Below are 26,800 nucleotides of genomic sequence, written 5' to 3'. Positions count from 1 at the left end.
ATTTTCTGGACAAGATCCATCAACACTTAGCAAACTAGCAACCCCCCATGAAAGCACTTCATTCCTTAGCTAACGGTTTGCCTATTTCATGCTCCTCAATAGCCTATCAAAGGGTATTAAAAGACACACCAGTTACTAGCCTTGGGAACAACAGAGGTGACACAAGCCCAATTTCTTCCTTTGCTTAGCCTCCTCAATGTCCACTTTGAGAGCCCCCAGTCCGTAATGAAGAGGGCATCCATCAGTTAAATTAGGGCAGCCTAACAAAGCTCTACAGAGTATTGACATATATACTAAGCTCTTTTGGCCCAAGTTCCAAATTCACTCCTCACTTTTGGCAGGAAGCAACATGGAGACTTCTGCTGGGAAAACGCCTCGCTATTGGAATGCATGAGAAAGAGGAGCTGTGAGTGCTAGTATTGTCCTCACACACACTCTCCTGCATTCTATTTTCCAATCAACTATGAACAATTGGGTCCTTTCTGACAGGTTGGCTGGGTGATAAAGGTTCTGTCTTACATCCCTGTGTCTCAGCAAAGTGCTTTCTCTAAGGCTCATGCCACCCTTCTCCAACGTTCACAAAACCCCCTGAAAAAGCCAGGCTTGTTTGCTTTCCTCCATCACTTTAGAAACTGGTGTGCGCCGATTCTTCATTCTTTAGACCAGAGTCACAGTCAGACTTTCTAGAGAAGCAGTTGTTGATTTAGACAACAATTAGCAAAAGCACAATTATTAGCTTTAAAAGTGCTCTCAAGGTGATCTGTAAACATCAACAAGCCAAATTGCAGAAATCCCACTCTGCTCTCCAAGCCCCTGACTTCTTCAAAGCACTTGGCAGCTTATGGAAAATGAAATGTCCCTGTGTCTTCCCTGGCAGAGGCCCTGAGGCCTCCCTCCTGCTGCCTGTCCTGTCTCTCTGACCACCCCAAGCAGGATGGGCAGCTGTGAAGTGGGCACCTGGATTTGGACCCATTGCACCAGAGGTTCCCTCATTAGCATTCAGTTGTTATGCTTTCCTGGGGCCTTTTGTGGTTTACAGGATGGGAAAGAAACCTCTCCTCAAGAGCCTTAGAAAATCTCGGGAGTGGTGGTTCTTTATTAATCCACTTAATCAGTAAATTACATAATTAATATATCAAATGGTACCTAGAGGCTCAGAATATTTAAAAAGAATGTTGTATTGGTTGCACATTTTGATGCTGATTCTAGACATTCCTGGGGACAGCTCCAGAATTTCCATATAGGAGGGGCTTCAGGGTGCCATTTGGTTTGAAGGGGGGAGCTTCAAATGAAGGGAACTCATTTAAATTAAATGTTTATTTGGGGTGGTTTTTTGGGAGGGAAGTTCAGCTGGAGACTGGGGCCACTCCTGAACACACCTATACACTGATTTCTGAGCCCTTCTGCATTCTTGCTGTATTGAAGCGGGCAGGCCCTGGGAACCCAGATGGCTTTGATAAAGCGCTCACCTCTAATTTTCTCTCCTCTCTGCCAGCTTCTTGTTCTGCCCTTGGCTCTTTGCCTCCCCTGTGTCTGGCTTCCCTCTTCAGCTTTCTACCTGCACCCTTGCCCTTTCCTTCACCACTAACTTTGTTTCAAAATCTATCTCCTCCTTATCTCAGTCTAGTAATAAATGCCTAAAAGGCAGGAATGCCCAAGGGACTGCCATAAACCAGAATTATGACATAGCATCCAAGGCTAAAAGCTGAGATCACTATTCTAGTTTGAGAGCAAATGTTTTAAATGGTTCAGCCCATAAAGAATCCTGGATCTTAAGAAAATCACAAAAGTTAGGCTTTATTTTCTTTTTACAAATAAGAACAAACAGGATGACTCTGCCAAGCCAGACATTTTGTTTCCGAGCATGCTGCCTTTCTAAGAGTGGGCGAGGACGTATTGCTTCTTTCTGGGGCTCTTGTATTTGTAACCTTTTACCTCTCCATTCCACTCCCATCCCCACCAGAGGTGACATCACAGAGCAGAAATGGGTGAATCTACAAACAAGGTCAGACAAATCGGTGGAGGATGAAAACAATAGGTTGACCTTTACAAATATACAGTATTGGATTTGAAAGGGCTGGAGCCCAGAGATCAGGAGCCCAGGGTAAAGGCCCTAAATACCAATGCCACCCACTGGGAGCAATTCCATGTAAGGAAGTTATTTCTCACTGAGATCCCACACTAGAAAATGTCCTCCCAGGATCCCCTGAGTGAGGGAGCAGGGAAATCGGCACGCTTGTACATTGTTGGCATAATACTTTGGAGTGTAAATCAGTGACATGTATCCAAACCCTTATAGACACACATTGACTTTTTCCTTCAGCATTACTTTCTAGGACTTTACCCTTAGAAAACAATTAAGAAAGTGCACAAGACTTACTTAAAAGGATGTCATCAAAGTACTGTCAGAAATACTGAAAAATGAAAAATGATCTATGTGTCCAGTAATGATTCTAGTTAAATAAATTACGGTGTATCATACAATGAAATGCCATGAAACTACTAAAAAATGAATTACATTTGTTGACATGTTCATAAGGTGTTTGGGTGGGAATGAAAGGCAGGAAGGATGTGAATTGAAATAAGACTCAGACCTGGCCCCCAAAAAGCAGGCACTCTAATAGGGGATGGACAACAGGTAGAATCTTGAAAAGGCTTTCAAAAGAAAAGACAAGACAATCAGATGCTGGTTGATTATTTTGTATTGTTTCCACAAAACTCCTTGTTGCTCTATACAAGGTTTAAATTACTCAGCCTCAAGCAGAGAAGGAAGAAAATAAAGAAGACTACATTAGCTTGGGAACATATCCCTGAATAAACGAGAGTTCATTATGGACTCTTAGTACATCAAAATCCAATTAATTCATTAGCTCTGCACTTGCATTTTTATTCTTTCCCCCCGGCTGCCAGCCTTTTACCCTATGATGTAGTTTACTAGCAACCCCAAAATGGGGTGAGTAGGGGAAATAAAAAGGAGATAAAATCCAAATGAATCGATTTGCTACTTGTTAAGTACGACGGACGCGAGCGGGTGGTGAAGGCAGGGAGGAGTGCCGACAACACAAGTGTTTGCGAGGCTCTGGCAGAGGCCCTGCCTTGCAAGAGAACAGCGTGTGCATTGCACAAGGACCCTGAGTAGAAGGTGAGTGAGGGAGTCCATGTGTAGTCCTTGGAGCTATAAGGCCCCCAAGCCACATGCTGCCTGCTGCAGATTTTCTGGGATTGCCAGTGACAAAGGGGGTTCAGCTGGAAGGGGATCTTCCTCTTCTGTCGGCTGACCCTTGAATTCTTTTTTTTCAGAAACATGACTCCTACAGTCACCATGGAGTCTTTGAGTGACATGAGGTCTCCATGTCATGGATGGCCAGGCAGCTGCTGAATGAGGCATGCTCACGTTCTGATTCCCCAGATTAATCAACCTCATTCCCACCATCTATTCCATCCCTCTGCAATCTCCTACTCACTTGAATATCATAAATCTACATTTTTTTTTGTCCACAGGGAGAAAATAATTCTTATAACTTTAGTTCCTAGACTGTTACTTTTCAAAGTACTCTTTAGGGAACAGAAATAGAATGCATCAAATCATGTCTGCAGCTACTGTCCCTACTGAAATGTGGTACATCTTGTGTGCCATCAGCCTCCATGGCCTTATATTCTTCTCCACAAAACCATTACTCACGTTTTTCTTTTCTGTCCTGTTTCCCTCAGCCTGAGTTGCATTTTTAAAAATGGTATCTCAAGATCTTTAAGACACCTACAGTGGTTACCCTTTTATCAGTCTTCCTGTTCAAGTCTTGGCATGAAAAATTTAAGACTTCAGATCTCCTAAAAATCATGTGTGTATAATTACTTTTAATTTTGTTTGGAACAAAATTTCAGTATAAATTTCCTACGAGAAAAGAAGGGCCTGGGATATGCGCATTGGAAAAGGAAAGGTGGCCCAGGTCAAGGTATTTCCACTGGACCATTCACCAAGCAAGTCCCTGAGAGCTGACAGTGCTGATAAGCTAGGATGTGCACAATGAAAGTTCAACCTAGACAGAAACAGCCTTTCGGGGCTGCCTCCCAGGAGGCCATGGAGGGCTGTGATGATTGACTTGCAGCAGAACCTTGTGCCATTCCCCAAGCAGTCAGGTGATGTGCTATTCAGAAAACACCTCAGAGCCCAGCAATGAGGAAATGATGGTTGAAGCATCTGCGGGTCTTACATGGCCATGGGAAGAGCATCTCTGTTGTGATGTTCATGTCATACCAAGAACTCTTTCTATCTAAGGTGGAAAGTGCAGTCTGGTGGAAGAGAGTGGGGAGTGAGAAGCAGGAACCTGGTACCTTCACCCCCGTGTGCCCTGCGCAAGCCCCTCCCTGCTCTGGAACTCATTTGCGTCTGCTATGAAATTGCAAGAGAAGTAGGGGCTTTCTAAGCACCTGCCCCCTCCCACCCCTTGATCATTCTAGGAATCTCTGATACTTTCATGTGAATGAAGTAGGATTAATATTCTTAATGAGCTTCTGCCAGTCTCATAATTCTTATGGTTTAACCTAAAAAAATCAAGGTCAAAAAGACTGGAGAAATTAATGATTAAAATGCAGTCTGGGCATTTCTTTATTTCAATTTTCTTGTCACCCTTATATCCCTAAACCAAAGATAACAAGTTAGCAGGTATATTTCTTTACAATAACATAAGTCTGCCAAAACATTTTTAAGTTTCTTGTTTGACCTTGCCAAAGGCAACACAAGCTCCTACAGCTGACAGGTCCTCTCAAGCCCAAGCCTCTGTGGTCCCAGAGCAAAGTCCCACTCAGGTCCAACTGTGGACAGGCAGGTGCCCATTCAAGGACTGCTTTTTAGGTTTCTTTTCACATACTATCACCCTCATTTAGTAAATATTTATTTAGCTGTCTGAAGTATGATGATGAATCACTACTCTTCTCTCTTTAAACCTATAGCCTAACCACTCTTTTTTTTTTTCTTTTTCCGTGTTGATAGCTAGTTTCTACCTGTTGCATGTAATTGTTTAAAGAGCTTGGGGTCCACGAAACAGGCTTTGTGGGCATTGCTCAGCAATCAATTTGTCCTCTTAATAGCTCCATCCCTTCCCATAGAGAAGATCCTTCACTTTACAAGAGGTGCTCAGGTTTGAAATGATCCGTCTGCCTCCATCCATCAGTCCTTTGCACCTCTTGTCTGCCTCTTTGCACTATGTGCTCTCCCTTTGCATGGGTCCTTCTGCTTATTTCACTCTCTGAGGATCTGGAGCCTGTTATCTGGTGTATCCAGTCCTCTGCCTCCCATCCAATCCTGGATCAATTGCTGGAGCCCTGCAAGTCACTTCATCTCTGTTCACAGTTTCTGCTGCAAGGCACAATGCAGAGAAGAGCAATGTGCTGAGGCTAGAGTTCACAGGAACCCTCTTCTTAGGGACCTGAGACTCTTGAAGGAAGCCATAATGGCTTCCAGATAGATGAAATGGAATGCAATGAAGGCAAGGCAATTTCACTCTCCTCAGTGCAGACTGCATTGAAACGGAAGAGCCTGCCTTCATTTTGATGCCAAGAGTAAGGAAAAGTTCCTCTGAAGGGTTTCTCTCTCTTGCCCTGCTCACTTTTCTATTTAAGTAAGAGGCTTTTTTTTTTTCTAGTCTCAGTATTTTTATTCTACTTTCTATGCAGGGACTGCCAAGGAAGGGCCCTTGGTTGGCCAGGAAGGAGAGGAAACACAGCGCTGAAAGTGAGGATGAGAGAAGGCACAGCAAGCCAATAAGTTAACCCTCTAGGAGATGGCAAAACACTACCCAAAGGGCTAGGAAGAAATTTGCAGCTCAATTGCACCTGCTGTGGACATCCCATTTTTCTCTTATTTAATTAGAGGCACATGTGTTGAACACAAGAGATAAAGGCATCTGCAGACAGGTCTTCAAGAGCGCTTCAAGAGTGCTCTCCACTAGCCCTCTTTCCTCCCCACCCCTTCAGTCCGACCAGCAGAGGGCTGTCCCATGCATGAGCATCCTCCCAGCATCCCAAATTGTATCCACAAAAGATCCAAAGATTTAATCCCCAGATATTTACTAGGGTCAACTATCATTCCCAGTTGATGCTGGGCAAGCTGTATACAACTGGATCTCTGCTTTCAAGCAGCTGACGATATAATTGTTGCAACAAGACAGAGACAAATGAAACAAAGAAAACCGGTATAAAACCATATATCACTCTGTGATGAAATGTGTGGTTTTTGCAGTTTTGTTTTGACCGGTACTCATAGAACTGTCAGTGATCGATAAAATGCTTGCCGGTGATATCAATATGTCATCAAAATTAATAGCACACCATGGCTGAGCTCCATTTATTCACTCATTCAACAAGTACTTATTAAGCACTTACTCTAATGATATTTTTGCATTTGCAAAGAGCTTTACAGTTTGCTAAACACTTTCACAGTGGCTTATTTGATTCTTATTAGGCAGGCATATTTACAGGAGATGGACAATGAGACTCAGAAAGGTTAGGTAGTTTCCAGATTCCCAAGTTAATAAGCCTGAGATCCAAGACTGTAGCTCTCTCTGGTCAATGGTGTACCCTCTTCCAGTCTGCCCCTGAGGCTCAGCCAGAAACAATGGCTGTACATTTGAGTCAATATGGTTAGCTGGCGGCTGTGACCTTATGCATCCTACCCACCCCTCCTTCACATACAACTATGGATAAAAAGGCTTTCCTTCCAGTTCTATAAAGAGGAGTCCTAGCAATATCATCTATAGGTTTTGTATAGATCTGCACACACACACACTTTCCTGGCCCTTATACTCTGCTTCTTTCATCCCAGCTCCTTTTGTGTGGAGAAGACCAAACTGCTAATTTGTGGTCTTTGTGAATGTCTCCAGAGGCCCAGGATGAACTTTACAAACCCACCTCAATTTCAGGCTGAGGGGCAGGGTCATTTGCACAACTCTCTCCATCTTTCTTACCCCTCAAACTCTGATTAAAATGGTAATTGAGGGCAGTTGGGGTGGGGAGGAGAAAAAGGAAAGGAGCTGAGCTTTGTATGAGGCTAAAAAAGGCAGCTGCTTTCATTACCACCTGGAGAGGGTGTGGGGGGGGGGGTGTTCATGTGTAGGGTGGACATGAGTGATATGACATGAATGGATTTGGTTGCTTTAGTCTATGCCATAGCTGACTATATCCCCAAGGACTAGGGTACCAAGACTGATAGGTAAAGATTCCCCACGAATCAGAGTGGGTGCCTTTTCAATTACCAAGGTTGAATTTATCTTTTTCTCTCTTCCCTCCTTCTTTCTTTTTTTCCTTTCATTTTTCCCCTTTCTTCTTTTGTCCCTTCTTCCTTCTCTCTCTTTTTCTTTATAATGTTCCCCCTTTCACAAATCTATTCCTTACAGCACAAATGACTCCTTTGTAAAAGAAGTCATCGCAATTAAACTATATTCCAGACTCCCTTGCAAAAAACAAAACTCACTACCAATATCTCCAAATACTTCAATAATGTTTTTTCTCCCACACCTTTCCTAAATAGAAACATCTCTTTCTTCACATGATACAAGAATCTCCAGGTTTTTTTGTTGGAGGCTACTCTTTCTCCTTCTCTCACCCAGCAGGACCCAGAGATGGTGTTGACATTCCTTGAGGTCTATGTAGATTGATGTCATTTACTGTTTTCCAGACCCACCTCCATTTAGAATTGTGGCACTCTCTGCTCTTCACCCAGCCCCACTCATCATCAGAGTTGGCTCTAACCCATCTAGCACCTCAACCTTAAAGTTTCTTTACCTTCTGAACTAAAAACCTCTGTCCACAACCCATCCTGGAGACCCACGACCTTGGCTCAGTTGAGAAGCTGTCATAACATGGGACTGCTCCACCTTTAGAACATTGACCTTGTCATATCCCTCCCTGACCACCTCTCCTTCTCCTTCTCTCTCTTTTATGCCTTTTTCAAACCCCGTCTTCTTTTGAATCTCAGTAAGAATGTAATGCTGTAGTTAATGTTTACCGGAAGCTTTCTATGTGCCAAACCCTGTGTGTCTATTATGTAATTTATCCTCACAACAACTCCATAGATGTAGGTGTTATTACTATCTCCATGTTACAGGTGAGGACGCCTCAGCTTAGAGCAATTTCCTCAGTCACACAATTAACAAACGTGTTGAAAAGGTGGCAAGAGCCCCAGAGCTTATACTGCTAGTCTGTATGCTGAAACTCTTCCATTTTGCCCTGTCCGTTAACTCATGCATGACTCCACTTCCTCTCCTATCTGCCCTGAAAATCTGGATGCATGACTTCTCCCTCCACTGAGCCACACCTTTGCATTTTTCACTCCTTGTCCTTCTGCTGCTGTCACCCTGCTAACCTCCAGGCTTGAATCCATCCAACTACCAGCATGTTTTACTCTAGCCCTGGGCCAAAGAGCCCCCAGATTCATACTTTGGTTAAAATCTAACGTCAATGCCACTTCACTTGTGTCTTCAGAGGCCAAGCTCCAAAAAGAGCATTGGGCAGAGTAGGGACCATCAAAGGCAATCCTGGCACAACCACCAGAGTCCAAGTGAAACTTTACATAGGGATGTGCATGCCTTCCATGGAACCAGGCCTATTTTCCCTCAAGGAAGAAGCCATCAATAAAACAAATAAGAAAACAACACCCTAAGGTGAAATGTAAATTCGGTTGAAACTTCATGATGCCTGCAGTCTCATGAGAAGCACCCTCACCCTCAGCAGTCTGTGCTGTGTGAGCACCTTCTACACCTGGACTGGACAGGAGCAAAGACCATAGTCTGCTGCTGCTGATGGCACTGACATGCGCTGATGTTAATGGGCTCACACCAAGGCCAGCAGAATGACTTCAGCCTGAACCTACTGCCTCAGTTGGCTTAAAGAGCAGCCACTCCCATTTCATTCATTCACTCATTCATTCATTCAACAATTTCTTGAATGTCTTGAGTTAAGCAGCGAGGATACATAAAGAATATGACATTTACATCTGGAAATATTTCAGTTCTTTAGTAATCGAAACTTCATTCCTATATTTAGTGTCAGAAAATCACTTATGAAACCAGAAGAGGCTGAGGTATTTTAATAGAGAATGGGCCCAAAGATAAAAAATGGACAGATAATGTCCCTCTTGATATTCCTCTTGATATTTTCTGAAGAGTGTACAGGAGAGGGACAAGCACATTTGATGAGGGTCACATCAGTCAATCAGTCAATCATAATGGTCATTATCAACCATCTGTGCTGCTTGTGTTTACTTCAAGTACAGAAGTGCAGGCTTATTATAAGAAACTTAGAAAACATAAAAAAATGAAAGATACATATACCATGTATACATAATTACATGTAACAGAATAACATATAAATTACATACAGAGAGAATATGTATATATTCCAACATCTGAATTTAACTATTTTATCATTTTAGTGTATTCCATTCCAGTATGTTTGTCTCATTCACATCTTTCTCTAAAATAAAATAAAATAAATTCATTAATATGTTTCTAGATGCCATTTGATTAGAGCTCATATCCTTTCACCCTACCTAGCCTCCCTAACTATGACTTCGAATTTCCCAAGTGACTTTTTTTTCGTCCAGGGAGACATGTCTCAAGAGAAGGACACTTAATTTTAATAGCTTAAGTTAAGAAGATTGACTGTAAAATATATTGTGATTTATCCTGAAGCCAGACTCATTATATATCAGTTTGTTTGCATTTGTTGGCAGTTTTTAGTGGTCCAAAATGATCCTCTGATTAGCATGCCTAAGCAGGGGTTGACCATAGAGGTATTTCATACTCCCTGTAATTATTTACAAGTATGTGTGTACACCCTCTGGCCACACTCCACCAGCTACTCTCTGACTTTGATTCAGGGAGAAATAAGTTTGTGTCACCTGCGACCTGCCTTCTGTTTTGTACCAGTAAAAGGTTCTACCCTTGCTAGGGTTGTAAGCCCACCCTCCCTCAGAGCCCTGCTGCTTTTCCAGGAAGCAGGGAGGTGAGGTATGGAGCTAGCACTAAAGCAGCTGTGTGGGAGTGCAGGACAGTGGCTGAGTAATAAAGATCCTGGCTGCTGTTTTTTGGAGGGAGAAGGCCTGGCTTGCTAAGCAAAGCAAGATGGAAAGAAGTAACTGGAGAGTGGCTTGTCACACCCACCCAGCCTGACAGCACGACAGGTGAGTTAGCAAATGCTACATTGTAAGGAATTGCAAGCTATTTTCTGCAAAGTGGGCAAAGACTCTGGGATTAACGACTGTACAGCATGATAGATGTTGCTAAAGAAGGCCATAAATTACCAGCCATAAACCTGGCAAAGCTTATCCGATTGTATGCTGCAATCTGGGGCACTGGCAGATTTCCAGCGTGGGCTGGGGGTGGCGGGGTGGGTGTGGGGGTTGATGCAGAAGCTGGCAATTCATACTCCTGGCCATAGGGTACAGATGGTGAGCTTGGCGGATGTCCAGCATTGGAGGCTGTGGAGGCAGCAATGCTGCTGGACGAGCTCTGCCTTCTCTGAACAGTAGCCCTTGGTCAGAGATGCCAGAAAAGCCCACAACAAGGCTTGGCATGAGCAATTAAAAATACAAAACAAAAAAATCCTCAGTCTTCTTCCCATTTCCTGGGTATGGGATAGATGGCCACGGGGGCGCCATTCCTTGGATAAGTCTTGAAGAGGAAGATGAGAGGTGGTGGGAGTAGGCGTGGAGAGAAGACCTGGGATGATGTCTGCTCCCAACTTCCTCTGTCAGGGATCCTAAACCTGGTTAAGTACTGTGGATCTAAACTGTGACTGTGACAAGGACCTTCAGGAGGCCATTACCATGGCCTTAAATGCTGACCAATCTCCAGCCAGACCCAAGTCCAGTTCTCGCATTCCCAAAACCTTCTTCTTTCTCCCCACCCTAGGTGAAATGAAAAGATATCCTCTCCCAATTGTCTTTTTCTGTCAGCCCCTGTGGTTTTAAGAAAAGGTATAAGATAATCAAAGTACAGGAAAAAGAAGAGGAGAGAGAAAAAAGAGGATCAAATGAAAGAAAATATGGGAGTAGGAGTCAAAGAATCTCACCATTTCCTTAGGTGTTTCCCTCCAATCCCCACTACCAAGTGTTGCATCAAACATCACACTGATTAACTGCTAGTGGGAGATATGCAGCAATAAGATATGGAGCTATCTTCTACCTTCTTCCCATCTAGTACACACTTGTACATACACACACACACAAACTTTTTATACACATACTTTTCAAAAAGTGTCTACTTACCAAATAACAAAGATCAGCCTCAACAGATAATTGTTCCCTCCTTTCTTTCCTCTCCTATGGTGCAGAAGGCAATACACCAAAGCAACTCTGATCCTTGTGTGTAAGGACGGCAAAGCAGTGAAGGCATGCTGCTTCCTTCCAAGTACTGATGGTCACAGAGGCATGGAAGGCAGATCAAAGGCCAAGAAAGCACATGAGCTCAGCTCTGCATGAAGATAAAGGGTCAGAACAAGACTGACCATCAGCCTAAGTATTTACTGAGTACCTATTATGTGCTGTGTCAGCCATTAGGGATTCAGTGGTGGACAAAATAGATGTAGCACATTCCTCATGGAATTTAGTAACTAAGCAGTCTGGAGAAGCCATTGGTGCTATTGACAAAGCATTTCTTGCTCTCTGCCTTATGAAGGCCTGGCAGGATTGCACTTTCTTGCCCCTTTAGGTTTGCTGGGGTCATGTAGCTTGTGAGTGGAGGTGCACTGTGTCACTTCCAGGACATTGCCAATGTGAGACCTTCCCATGCAATATTCAAGTTGGTGGCTGTTCTAACAGCCTGGGTCCCTGAGAAACTTAAATAAGCATAGTCTGCCAGCTTACTTGCAATTGACAGGTGGCATGAACAAGAGATCAACTTACATTGTTTTAAGCCACTGAGCATTTGGGAGCATTTGTTACTACAGCATAACCTGGCCTGTCCTGACTGATGTACTCCTATCAGGGGCCAACACCTTTATTGAGAATCCACTATGTGCAAGGTCTTGTGCTGGGCACCGTGGTTGGATAGAAACATTCATGGGTACTAATCTCTACCCTCAGCCTGTCACAACCTGGTTGAGGAACACATGAGGAACATGCCAACCATCATTTTTGGCACATAGACACCCAATAAATGTATTGGTTGCTAATAGGAGTTTATCAGTCAGACAGAGGTAAAGATGAATATAACTCAAAGGAGAGAGAGAGTGTCACAGATTGGGTAGTGAGAAAAGACTTCGTGGAGTTTGGACTTGAGTTGGGCCTTGAAGGATGGATTGAGTGTACCGAGGTAGACAGCAGTGCATAGAGTGTTCCCAGTGGCAGAGAGCCCACGCGACAGTGCACCGGGGGACTGTGTATGACGGGCTTAGGAGGCAATTGGTAAAAGTTGCTGTCCCCACACAAGCAGTGAGAAGGCTAAGTGGTGGGTACCGCAACTGCTAAGTTGAACTAAGTTGGAGCCTGCAGATGCTGGTGGAAAAGTCATCCTCCTGGGAGCTGTGGGGGCAAAGGAAAAGGTGGGGCAAAGCGGATGGCCCAGGCCTGCTCTGCCAAGGGCTGTGATTCAAGACATCCTCATGTAAGGAGCTGTGCCTCCAGCCAGCAGCCGTTTTTTCCCCTCGTTCTCTGCAGAAGGTAATAACCTGTCACCAGAGCAAATAAAGTCTGATTTACATGAAATTTAATGCTAAGCATTTTCCTTTATTCCCCGGCACTGCAGTGGCAGTATGGCAGTGCTGGCACAGCCGGGCCTGCTGTGTGCAGCTGCGGGATTTCACTGGATAGAAGTTTAAAAAGAAATTACTTTTTTGTGACAGGGTCTATCACCGTGGGCAGGGGCATCTCAGTCAGCTTGGCAATTTCCCACCTGTTTTCCCTGAAAAGGACGCAAAGTCAGGTGGAGAGAGTTTGAGCAAGGTGGGAGGAGAGGAGGAAGTGCAGTCAGAAATCTATTCAGTATTTCCGGGTGCTGGTGGGTGATCCTCAGCCTCACTGTAACAGTGACTTGAGTCTCATAAAGCAGCATTGGCACCACCCTTGCACATGCTATCATCATTGCCATCTATCACCAACAATCAGAAATATTCTTTCAGGACCAGCCCTGACTGTGCTAGGCATAGCAGCTACAAAAACAAGGCCACTGCCCCTAGGAATTTATTCTTAGTGACACCAGCTACTCACATAAAAGCATGATCTTTCTCCACCTCCATCATCATCCCACCTCATCATCCCAAGCTTGTAAATACTTCATAAACTTTACTATCCTTTGCTAAATGTTCACCCTTTCTCTTAGAATATCTGTATACATCCTATTTATTTTTTGAGACTTTGCATAACCCTACTTCATTTTTGAGACACTATTTTTTGAGATGCCACCTCTTCCATGAAGCCTTCTTCAACCTCCAAACCAAAATAAGGCTTCCCTTCCTCTGTGCTCCCAATGCATACTAATTACAACTTATTTTAGTGCTCATTACTTCTCTACTCTGTGTATGATAATTGAGATACATGTGTTTTCCCATCACTGGACTCTGTAAAATCCTCAAAGACTAATATAAAGACCTTGGTAATTATCCAAAGAAGGACCATCCATTCTTTTTCAAGCATGCCCCCTGGCGGTTTCAATTCATTCCCCCACACCATATGCAGGGTGATAAGAGACCTTGTATTATTCTCATCTGGCAGGGAAAGGGAGCTCATGCAGCAGGTTAAGCATTTATAGGGTACAAGAAGTAGGCTACAGAGAGTCTTGAATCTCGGGTTAGGGAGTCTGGATCCAACTCTAGAGACAATGAGGACCCAGGGAAGAATTTGGGGTAATTGTCTTCAAGTAGTTCAGTAACTTGCCCTATAGTTTATTGGGCAGGTTCTATCTTGTTATTTTCTTTGTCCTTAGGATCTGCGTTTTAGGAGTTTTCTAGGTCTGGGAGTGAAGTCATTTCTTTTTCTTGACCAAGTGACGTGAGGATTCCCTGGTCACCCTCTTGGGCCATGATAGTTCCATTTCTGGGACCTTCCTGTTGCCTAACACACAACAGACAGTCAATTATTCTCACCATGATTTATCTGAGGCCACACTGGAATCTTCCATCTTCACTAGACGTCTGACACTGCCCCACACAAGCCTTGGTCAGTGTGGGTGCTCAGGGAGTAGGAAATGGCTTGGAAGGCTGGGAGTGTGGGTTTGGGAGAGAGGTAGGGAAATGGGCTGGCAGCTATCACACTGACCCTTCCCTTCCTACTCCCGTGAATAATGCCGTCTATAGTATCATTTCTGTGGAGGACCACGCTAACCCTAGGAGTGTTCAGAATCTGTGCTCTACCCATTGACCTTTCCTGCACTGTATTTGATGGTCAGCTGCAGTAGAGCAGCATCAGGAGGGAAATCTACTGCCCCAAATGCTATATTCCAGAGTCTATTAGAAATGAGTTTCACATTTTTCTGCAGGGAAAGATTATCCATGCCATTGCTCATGCAGATAACTAAGAGTGGGTTGTCAATATCCTACATATTAACTGTGTGACCTTGAGTGAGTTATTTCACCTCCCTGAGCCTCGGCTTCCTCCTCTGTCATATAAGGAGGAAATTGCTTTGAAAAGTTGTTGAAAGCAGAAAATGAAGATCCAGCCCAGGGCCTGCCATGTGCTAAATGCTCAATATATGTTAGCACTTGTTATTAGTAGTGAATAGATCCAGACCTCTTGGGTCTGTAGTTGTGGGTGCCTGGCTGAGCAGGGCTCGCCTTACAGTGGAGTTTAGTAGGTTTCACTTGTCAAATGTGGACGTGGGTGTGAGGTGGAGCAGGCGGGCCTGCCGGGGGAACCTGGGTATATTCAGGGAAGATCTGGGGACAGAGAGGGAGGGGTGAGGGCAATTTAACTAGATAGATAACCAGATAATAGCAAGATGAGGGGCCATGGAGAAGGTAAACAAGATTGATAAAATAGATTAAAAAGGAGGGAGAGGCAAGGCACTGCAGGGGAATATAAATAGAACAGAGTATCAACAGGACAGATGCTGTAGATGAAAAGGGGCTGTAAAGCAGAACAGGCAGAAAATACAAACAGTGCAAACAGCCCAGTGGATAGAATATGAAAATGGCACGGGCATACAGACGGGGAGCATTACTAGATAGACGCAGGGACAGTGGGGAGAGAGATGAATGAGAGGAAGGAGGAGGGAGACCCCTGAGGCCGCAGCTCCACCTCAGGTTCACTGTCTCTGGCTGGTCTCTGGCCCCTAATGGCTTCAGTGATGTGGTTTAATGAGGAGATCCCTGGAGCTGAACTAGAATTAAAACAAATGGAAATCCTGTAGGGATTTTGTCACCTCTTCGGCACTCGCCATTGAGAAGAATTTAAATGAGAGCCAGCCTGGTAATTAGTGTGTCATCCTGTAGTTGTGAGGAAGGAGGAATTCTGTGGGTTCTGATGCTGGAGCCAGGTGGCAGGGCGGTGGCTACCCCTGGTGAGGTGAAGTCTGTCTGGGCAGAAGCCCCCTCCTCTACTGCCAGGAACCCTGGCTGTCATGACAGGCCCTGCCTCAGCTCACCAAGGCCAAGAACTCTTTGCCCTGGCCACAGTGCTACCACCAAATGTCATCCGTATAACTCTCTCAACTAAGCAAAAATAACTGACTCAGAATCCTTCACCATTTTCCATTGTAAGTCCCATGTATTCAAAGCTAGTGGCTGAGGTAAGTCCTCCCTCTCTCTTTTCCTCCCTCCCTTCCTGCCTTCCTTCCTTCCTTCCTTCCTTCCTTCCTTCCTTCTTGCCTGCCTGCCTACCTGCCTGCCTGCCTACCTGCCTGCCTGCATTTAAGATTTGCTAAGCATTTAGCCATCATTATATAACACAAGATATTTTACATGGGCTATGGGAGTGCTACGACTGTAGGAATGATGAGGAGTCAAAGGCAGGAAAACAAGCTTGCTGTGGGCTGGTGAGTGTGGAGAGGGGCTTGAAGTATGAGCAGGTTCAATGGGGAAGATGGGTGGGACTGGCAGACCAGGCAGAGGGGAGGGTCTGAGAAAGAAAATGAAGGGCACATTTGGGCAATGGCAATTAGGCCAATGTGGAGGGAGCTGAGGATTCGGCAGAAGAGCAGTGGGCACAAGGTATGGAAAAGTCATTTGGATGAATGGGATGGTCAAGGTCAGGAATTTGGATGTTATCTAGTATCAGTTATAACCCATCGAGGTTTTGAGGGAGTACAGACAAAGTCAGTTTGGGATGGTGATGGGTAAAATGATAGAGAAGACATGGGGTAGAAGACAAACAGGACAGGGCAGGAGTCCCGTCTTTGGAAATAGAGAGGAGGGGGTCAGCAGCACCACCTGCCCTTCTTTCCCATCGTCCTTCCTCCTTGGGATACCCGACTTCTATTCTGATCCCCAAGCAGGCCCTGCCTTTTATCCTTCCATTCCTTTCCTTCTCCCTTCCCTTTTCCTTTCAGCGGGGTGGCTTCAGTTTTTAAGGAGACTATTGGTCCCCATGGCAACTTAGACACATCAGAGATCCCTGAAAAGATGCTGAGGTCCAAATGGCATGAGGAAAGGAAAGCTAGAGACAGGCCCCCACCATCAAGGCATTCACCTGCAGAGTCAACCCCAAGAAGCCCACTACTTGACATCTAGACATTTGATTCGGGGAGGCAGCTGCTGGGGAGAAAAGTGGGGAGGTGGCTCTGGCAATTGATGCAAGACAGCTTGACGCTCTTGCATGAGGTGTGGCCAATTATTTTGACAATTCTGTCTTGTGTGTCAGTTAAATGTTTTGTGTTGTACAACCGAACTTCTCCCCAAAGATAGCAGGGGCAGGGAAACGAAGCCTACCTTTTTCGTATGCCCTGTAGCACCTGGCACAGTGCTGCACACTGGGTAAGAGCTCAGAAATACTATTTAAATAAATGAATGAAGCCCGACACTGTACCTGGGGGGTCTCTATTTGCATATGAAATGTGATTAACTTTTTACAGAGATCCAAAGGAGGGCTGTCATTCAAAGTAATGCCTTTGCTGATTCTCCCACTGCTCAAAATATCCTTTGAACTTCTCTTAGAATTATCTTTAAGGCTAGTTAACGAGCCACATAAGAATAGCAGTCTTATTACATTACAATCACCCCGTGCGCATGGAATAAACCCTCCCTTCTTCTGCAACTTTCAGCAAAAGAAAGCTTGTGGGATGATTTTTGCCTCCTTTCAAAGAAGCCCTTTTGTGGTGCATTTAACTTATTTTTTTACTTCCAAGATTGTCCATGATATTTTCATGTAATCTTATTTACATGAGAGAAGGGAATGTTGTTTGTGTGTTTTTGTGGTATACGGTCAATTAAGGGCAGCTTGCCCTGCCCTGGCCCCCTGCCATTTTATGGCATGTAGATCTATTTCCTTCAATTGCTTTAAAAATTCTCAATATTGTCTTTCCATTGTGAGAGTGGGGAGTTCCTGTACATTCTTCTAGAAAGAACAGAGGGTTTCAAGTTGTCGGGGGAGGGGATCTCTGCTTTGAAAACAAAAACTGTGTGAAAAGGTACAGTTGTGATTGACAGCAAGTCAGTTTTCCTTCCAGGTTTCCAAGTGGGGACACTGCCAGTCTAGCCATCAGGACTGAAAGCTCAGCGGAACAAGCTTGAGCTGACAGCTGGCTTTTAAAAATCCACAGAACTTTCAGCATGGTGTTGTGGCTGGCCCAGGCTTTACAGAGACTGCTGCTGCTGCCCGCAGTGGCGTCAACTAGAACTGAAAACGGGAACCCCTCATCCTTGCCTACTCTCTGTGTCTACCCAGTGTCTTTTCCTCCAGAGCAGGGGTTGCTGGATAGAATGCCATGGATGCGCCAAGAGCAGCCTTCGCTGTAATCCCCACACTCTCAGATGGGGGTTCATCTGAGCAGAGGACTAAATCCTTTCTTGGCATGTGGGCTAAAGTCTCTTGGCAAAGAAACTGAGGTCCCAGCTCATCAGAAATTCTATCTTCGGCAGCCATGAGCAGATGGATTGGAGTTTCTTGGGGTCGAGCATTTGCACTTGTCCACCTCCACCTCCAAACTGGATATTTATAGTAGAAAAACAATCTGTTGGTTGGGAAGAGCGAGGAACCCTCATGGCAGCATGGGGTGGTGGAGAGAAAATGTGGGAGTTCTGATCTCCTTAAACTTGTATGTACCCAGTGCTCCTTGTCTTTGGCTTCACTACAATGAAGCTTTGGAATCTTTCGGGCATTTTTTCTTACCTTTTGAGAGTTCCATTTTTATATTTGCAAAATGACAGATTAGACAGGATGATCAAGTTTATAGTGTTGATGGCAGGCATAAAGTGACATGGCCCCTGCTAATAAAGAAAGATAAGGCTAGAAACTTAGTAACAAGTCAGTGTTTCCCATCACTGGTATATCTAGAAGCCAACAAGCTTGTGCTTATTCATCCCTATCTACATGCCAGGGACTGACAGTACATGTTTGGGATGTTAGAAGCCAGAAGTAGAGATATTATCTCTGGCCCTAGACTAGAGCAAAACCAATCAACTCCTGCAGGCCAGAATCTAGGATTCATCAAAAGGATGCTTCAGCCAACTGAACTCACAAATTCTGGGTGGTACCAGGGAAAGATTCTCTTTTTGGCTGCAAAGTCTTAAAGATTAAACAAAAGTAAAGCAATATTCTAAAATATTATCTCATGACTTTTCCTTTATAGGTAATGCCTTTTTACCTACAACTCTTTCAGCTTTGAAACTAGACCAAAAGGCTGAAGCTAATTGCCCCAGGGCACCATAGAACCTCTTGAGAACCAAGACTTACAGTGTTGTTTTTGAGTTCTTGAAAGCCAAGATTTGCTGTTCCAAGAGCTAGGACTGATTATAGTTATTGCTGCACTGTTTTTGTTTTAATACCAAAACTTAGCTTTGTGGTGAAAAAAGGCTGAAGGACTCAAGCATGGAATTTACACTAAAAATTAGATAAGAGGAAATGCCTAAGGCTGTAAAGACAGTTGCACCATCATACAGAGAGAAGGTAGGACAATTTCTAGACTTGAGAGAAAATCCTGAAGAAGACAGGAAGATGACTACAAACAAGTTTCAGTGGTGAGTATGGGCCATGCTCCATGTTCTACTTTGAGGTTGAAACCCTGAAAGAGGGCATGGTAGAGAACTCCACATAGTGAGCCAAGAGGCCTTTACCATGCTTCTTGCCTGGACTGGTAGTACCAGTGTTCTTGCCTGGACCCAGAGGACCACACCACTCTGGGGGAGTTGTGTAGATGAAGGGTGCAATGGTTTGAATGCTCACATCCTCCAAAATTCATGTTGAAATTTAATTGCCATTGTAACAGTGTTAAGAGGTGGAACCTTTACAAGGTGATTAAGCCATGAGGGTTCCACCCTTATGAATGGATTAATGCCACTATCACGCGATTGGTTTCATTATAAAAGGGTTAGTTCAGCCCCCTTTTCTCCTCTTAACCTCCCTTTGCCCTTCTGCCATTTCTATGCCTTCTACAATGTGATGACACAGCACAAAAGCCCCCCACCCCCAAGATGCCAGCACCTTGATGTTGGACTTCCCAGTCTTCAGAACTATGAGAAATACCTTTTTGCTTATTACAAATTACTCAGTCTCAGCTATTCTGTTACAGCAGCATAAAATAGACTAAGACAACATGATACGTATGGGCAAAGAGACGGTCAGAGGAAATAATTCCTCCTACCTCAACTCCCTAGACTGCCTCCCTAAGGGTGTAGAGGAGATCTCATGTGCCTGAGTAGAACACAGGTGGCTGTAATTTGAAATCCAAGAGACCTGTCAGGGTAGCCAGGGGAGGAAGAGCCCAGGTAGGAGCTGAGCTGGCATTAAAGCCTCAGAAAGCTACAGTGCCTGTGAGAGCTGAAGTAGGAGCACAGCTGGCTAGGGGAGCCTGTTGAGCTGACCCAGGACAATGACAAGCGTGCTACAAGAATTGCAAGACACCCAGCAGCAGGCAGCAGCAGAGAAGAGACCCTGCTGCCAAGATCATGCACAATTTCCACTCCTGCCCATACCCAGAACCTAAGATACCCCAGATAGGACTGAGACAGTGACTAACAGGGGGCTAGGGGTCTAAGAAAACTCATAGGACAGGAGAGGAGGGCACAGGGAGACTGCATGGACTGGTCAGTGGAGGCCATAGAACAGTGGTCAACTAGGAAGGTGCAGCAGAAATCAAGGCTGATGCTCACTGATTAGGAGAAATCATCAAAACTTACTGGAAACAAGCAAGGCCAAAGGATGGCTCAGATACCAAGTACCTTCTTCCCCTCATTCCTGCAGCATTCAGGGTGTCCTCTGACTGTGCATGGGCAGGCATGGTGAGGGTCAGCCACTACTTGAGACACAGAAAAGGGAAAGGACATCTCCAGTTGAGACAGTTCACGCAAAGATTACAGAACTGATTGATCAAATTCAGACAAATATGTGCTGTAGAGAACTGCAGGATCAACCATGTCATAAGAGAGGCCAGCTCACCCTGCCCAGAATGACACACCAGAAGAGCCAGTACAGGGAAGCCAAGGAGTGTGGGGATCTAGTCCAGAAGACATGGAGCTGTGTGACCTGGACACCTTTCTTAACCCTCTTAGGCTCAAATACCTCATCTGTAATACCAACCTTAATGGGTGCTATTACTGGCTAAATTGTGTCCCTTTCAAAAGATATGTTGAAGTCCTAATCCCCAGTGCCCCAGAATGTGACTTTATTTGGAAATAGGATTTTAACAGAGGTAACCCAATTAAAATGAGGTAATTGGGGTAGGCCCTAATCCAATGTGACTGGTGTCCTTATCAAAAGGGGGAATTTGGACACAGATGCAGACACAACAGAGGGAAGATGATATGATGACTTGCAGGGAGAAGGCACCCATGTGACTGGAGTGATACCTCTATCAGCCAAGGAATGACAAGAATTGCAGGGAAACGCTAGAAACCAGAAGAAGTAAGGGAGGATTCTCCCTTAGAGACATCAGAAAGAGCATGGGCCTGCTGACACCCTGATTCTGGACTTGGACTTCTGGATTACAGAACTGTGAGACAATAAATTACTGTTGCTTTTAGCCATCCAGTTTTCTGTACTTTGTTATGGCAACCCAAGGAAACTGATGTAGGTGGCCTGCAAGGTTTGAATGTGTGATGTATGAAAAACATCAACCACATAACAGATTCTAAAACACTGAAAGTTATAACAGTAAATACTTGCTATTTGATGCTTAAACCTCTTTATGATTCTGGACTCAAGGGTCTAGGATCTTCTGGTTCATAGATAACCTTGGTTTGTGTCAACATTTTCACTTACAATAATTGGAATGTGATAATAATAACAAGAAGTTCTCAATATTCTCACCAGCCTACAGTCTCGTTCGTTTTTAAAGTTTGGTTTAATTTATTTTAGGCTTAGGAGCTTATACTAATTAGTATAGCTGAATATATATTAAGTGTAAATGAACTTTTCTACATCTCCCACCCAACTGTCAATGAAGGGCTCCAATTTCAGATGCTGTGGTGTCTCCTCCACAACTGCACAGAAGCCGTCTGGACAGGGGTGTGTCTGCACGTCATCGGTTTACTGGATTCCTTTAGCTGCCTCCTACTAAATACCGTTGCTAATAGGAAACATAAACATGAGTGTTGATGACGTGCAGGCACATTCTGAGGGCTTAACTCATGTCAACTCATTTAACCTTCTTAACAAAAACTGTTAATGTGACCTGGACACAAAAACTGATAAAGTAGGTGCAGGTGCAGTTATCTACATTTGATGGAATAAAACAAAAGATAGAGGCATGGAAGATGGAGGGGGGTTAAATAATTTGCCTAGGGTCGTATAACTAACAAATATAAAACCAGGATTTGAATGCAACTACTCAAACTGAAGCACAAAACTATATGAACTATCATTTGCTGCAAAAGTCATTCCTGAAGTAGTTCTGAAACAAAATCACAAAATGTTAGAGAAAATCTTGAGCATGTATTATGTGCCAAGAGTATTGCAAAAGCATTATCTTGTCAATTCTCATAATAGCCTAAAAATGAAACTGTTATTATTCCCATTTTGTGGATGAGAAAGCTGAGGCACAGAGATTAAATAACTTGAAAGAATACCATAGATCTTAAGTCTCAAAGCTGGGATTCAGACTTGTGTTTTTCAGATTCCAAAACCCATGTTCTTTATATGAGATCATTCTGGCTCGAAAGACAGGAGGACCTTAATAGTATAATAGCATAATATCCTATCCAGACAGGAACTGCTTGAAGAACACCCTAGTAAATGGTGGTTTTTGAGTATCTTCAGTTGCTGAAAATCTGTTCTAACATGGTCATCCTCCCACTTCCTTCCCTTCCTTCCTTCTCTCTTTCCCCCTCTCTCCCTTCTTCCCTTTCCCTCCCTCTCTCATTTCATTCTCTCCTGTCATTAATGAAAGGCCTAGAAAAGTTTCCTAACGTTTGTGATGTCTTGGCACACATAAAGAATAGTTTCCAGACTTAGGCTGCTCAGGGCTCCAGCAGCTAGGATGCCCTAAGCACTGAGGTGTGCCAAAACTTGGATAAACTTGTAACTCACCTGGAGAACATAGTTAAGAAGCTTTGATCTAAAAGAAGTGACTACTAAGTAATGAGACAATGTTAATACAGCATGGTGTGTCCTATGATGAGATGAATACAGGACTGGAAGAATATGAGCAGAATAATGACTCAATCTTTAGTGAACAGGGAAGCCCTCAAGGAAGAGGGATTTTCCAAGATGTCATCTAAAAGAGGTTGATTTCAGCCTGGGAAAGAGATGGATGCTGAATGGGGGATTTGTAGTCAGGAGGAATCCTATCTGGAGATGCCGTGCTCCAAACATAGCTTTAGTTGTCTTTTTATTTCTCTTTTCTATATCTCACTTTTGTTTCTTCTACCCCCTTCTTTTTTCAGGACCACTTTCCTTATTCTTTTTTTTTTTTTTTTTTCCTGCAGCCTCTGCCTCCCAAGTTCAAGCGATTCTCCTGCCTCAGCTTCCTGAGTAGCTGGGATTACAGGCGTCTGCCACAATGGCCAGCTAATTTTTGTATTTTTAGTAGAGACAGGTTTCACCATGTTGGCCAGGGTGCTCTGGTCTCGAACTACTGACCTCAGGTTATCTGCCCAACTCAGCCTCCCAAAGTGCCGAGATTACAAGCGTGAGCCACTGTTACCAGCCCCGCTTTCCTTATTCTTATCATTCTTTCCTAGCTGCTACTGTCAGTGTATAGGTGACCCCCATAAATAGCCCTCCAACCTATGGAGAAAAAAGTGGCCATCTTCATTAGAGTATGTTCCAGAAGTTTTGGTGAGAAGAGTCATAGAGCCACTGGATATTGGTCATGGTACTGAGACTCACCTGACTGGGATGGTCTTTAAAGGATGGAATAAACCTTGTGGCTGAAACAACGTGAAGTCACTCTGGTCACTTCCGGCAAAGAGACTACAGTTGTAGGGATGAAGAGTGGCCAGGGCATGGCAGCTCTTTCCTTAATTACCAAATTTGCTCTACATAATGAAACATCAGCAACGGCCCATCAGTATTCTACAGTTCTGTGGGAAATAATTTTATATATAGCTCTTTATTTTCTCAAACATTTTATTCTGACATTTATTTTACAACCAAATACCAAAGACTTATTTCTCTATAAAGCCTGCATTACGTCAACATGATTTTTCCTTCAAGAAAACATACCCATAAACAAATTATTGAGAAAAAGGAAAATGCTCCACGTCCCCGTGCAGCTTGGCAAATTACCACGAAAACTTCAGTTCATAACAGTTGCTGGCTTAGGACATGTCTAGCATAGGGTAGGTCCTGATTGTTAATAAATTGTTACGTTAATTGAATTAAGGAATGCAGAGTGGCATAAAAGAAAGGTGGGCTTTGGACTCTGATCCAGGTTTGAATCTGAATCCAGCCACTTGTATAGCTGAGTAACCCAGAGTGAATTGTTTAATCCTTTTGAGCTTCAGTTTTCTCTTTAATAAAACTGAGGCAAAACCACCTGACTCACATTTGAGGATTAAATGAAATTATGTAGTTAGGAATCTAGCTCAATACTTGTGTATGGTGGACAAATAGAAAAAATAGTTCTCTCCTTTTTTCAAATTGACCCACCAACCAAGGTGTGTAGCATGCTCCAATAAGTCATTGGCCAATCAAAACAAGAATAAAGGACCTGGTATCAGAAGAATTGACTCTTAATTCGGGCCACACAAAAGAATTACGTGGACTTAAAAAAAAAAAAGTCAGGGCCTAGACCCCACACCAATAATTTTTAATTTAATAGTTCAGGGATGGAGCCAGGAAAGCAATACTTTTTTCAAAAACTGCCCAGGTGATTTTTAATGCACAGAAGGGTTGAAAAGCACTGGACAAGAAAAAGAAAACCCTTTTGCTCTACTCTGGTCTGATCAGCCTGTGCAGGTTGTTGCATTCCATTCCCATGTAACCATTAAGAGAGGGGAAGCAAATAATGAGGACCTCTCACGTGGTGGAGGGGATTAAGCCTAAGTCATAAAGTGAAGAGCTTAAGGATGGGGGCCATTGACTTGACTGACTGAAGATGGCTAGGAGTGAATGATCACTTTCCAATTATGTCAAAGGTTACTAAGTAAAAAGGGATTGGATTTGTCTTACATGGTATGACGAGGTGAAGCTCTATGAATTAAGGATTCAAAGTCGGATATGACCAAAGGTGGGATGGACTGCTTTTAGAGACAGTGAGTTCACAGTCACTGGAGGAATTCAATAAGATATTGCATGACTGCTTAATGGCAACAGAGAGGAGGCACTCAAGCATTGAATAAGCAGTTGAACTAATTCTTAATGGCCTGCCTCAAAACTTTGTGGTGGTAGCCGTGTGACTAATTTTAAGAAATTTCTTGGGACAAAGATGTTGGATGACATGAAAGGGTAAAAAAATTCAAGCCATCAGTCTGCGTGTGCCTCTATACCTTGGGCCTTCCTAGTCCATGGAATTAAGTGAACACATCTTTCAGACACAGCTGAAGCAAACTTGCCACTCCTCAAAGCTGCAGCCAAAAGACCATAGACTCAAGCATCATAGTTGCTGCTGGGATTATCACAATCATCTAGACAAATGTTTCATGTCTTTTTTTAAGCAGTGGAACCTACTCTCTCTTTTTTTATTCCAAATAAAATAAATCCTACGCAGATACTAATAATTAATCAAACTGGGGCTGCTCTGGTTGAAGCATGTGGCTATGTTCACCTGCCTCCCAATCCCATCAGTGGCCCCTGAGAGACTTGCTTACAACCATAGAATTCCATAGTACAGGTTTTGAAAATCATACTGTTATAGATAACCCTCTCTTTTTACAGATGAATAAACTGGCCTCAGAATAGCTAAGTAACTTGGTCAGGGTAACTTAGTTCATGAGAGTAGAGATAAGCCCAAACCTAATCTCCTCAATTCTGGGCCAGTGCCTCTCCCACGAGCCCACAGTAATGCCGTAACAGGAGCAAGAGTAGCTCCAGTATGACCAGTTCTTGTCACAGTAATCTATGGCAACAATGATGCATAAGAAGCCCAAGCACCCATTTCAACCAAAAATGTCAACCTTCTTCCTGGGAGACACCCATTCTTTGTTTCTGTTGGTGGCGATGGATTTGCTCTAATAGTTAGTCTCTTAGTCAGTGTCCACAGTAATCAACATCTTCTTTTTGTACATTGACCAGCTAGGATTGAGGAGGGGAAGGGGGGTACTCTTTCTTGAGATCCAAACCAAGCAACTGGCCCACACATGTAAGATGTCAAATCTTGGCCCCATCATATGGTGCTCCAACTAATTGAGCAAAGCACATTTAGCTAACTCAATTTACAGCATTATTTTTCTTTTCTTCTTTTTCTATAAACTTGGGAAAGGGTTTAGATGAATTGAACCAAAAGGCAGATAATAGAATAAAAAAGCAGTTGGTAAGGACACATGTATAATTCTGGAAGTAAATATGGACACTTTAGATAATTAGAGGTTTATTCTGAAAAGTTTTCACAACCATTCACTCATGTACTCATTCAGTCACCATCTCCCTGACTCTCATTTGATATTCATAGAGCACCTATCACATTCTGGGTAATACTTTTTAAAACAAAAATGAATGCAAAAAGTATGCATATAATTAATACAAAAACAGGTAGGATGAACAAAATGTTAAAATTTTAAGTTAAGACAAAATCAGAGACTGGATAAAGAAAATATGGCACATATACACCATGGAATACTATGCAGCCATAAAAAAGGATGAGTTCATGTCCTTTGCGGGGACATGGATGAAGCCAGAGATCATCATTCTCAGCAAACTAACACAAGAACAGAAAACCAAACACTGCATGTTCTCACTCATAAGTGGGAATTGAACAATGAGAACACATGGACACAGGGAGGGTAACATCACACACTGGGGCCTGTCAGGGGGTTGGGAGCTAGGGGAGCGATAGTGTTAGGAGAAATACCTAATGTAGATGATGGATTAATGGGTGCAACAAACCACCCTGGCACGTGTATACCTATGTAACAAACCTGCACGTTTTGCACATGTATCCCGGAACCTAAAGTATAATAAAAAAATAAAATAGAAGACAAAATCAGTATTTCTGATTTTTCCTTTTGCCTCGGACTCTAGTATGATTTGATATGGTACTGTAACTGATCCATCTTTATTTCAAATATTGAGGGCTATAGTTAATAGTATTGTATTATACACTGAAAGATTGCTAAGTGAGTA

General features: G+C 43.5%; 1 protein-coding gene across 6 annotated transcripts in view; it reads right to left on the bottom strand.

Annotated features, from left to right (window-relative positions):
- The window catches only part of TNR (tenascin R), a 418,193-nt gene that overhangs the window by 237,199 nt on the left and 154,194 nt on the right, over nucleotides 1-26,800 (bottom strand). The window contains exon 1 of one of the 6 annotated variants that reach the window (XM_031658368.1): nucleotides 11,264-22,969. The exons of the other annotated variants lie outside the window; for them this stretch is intronic. The gene's annotated coding sequence lies outside the window, so the exon portion shown is untranslated. Of the gene's footprint in view, nucleotides 1-11,263; nucleotides 22,970-26,800 lie in introns of those variants that run through there. 6 annotated transcript variants of the gene reach the window in all.

This window comes from Papio anubis, chromosome 1, assembly GCF_008728515.1.
Source record: "Papio anubis isolate 15944 chromosome 1, Panubis1.0, whole genome shotgun sequence".
In the NCBI taxonomy this organism is placed as follows: Eukaryota; Metazoa; Chordata; class Mammalia; order Primates; family Cercopithecidae; genus Papio; species Papio anubis.
Note: the sequence above shows the minus strand (reverse complement) of the source record. Positions and strands in the feature narration are given on the sequence as shown.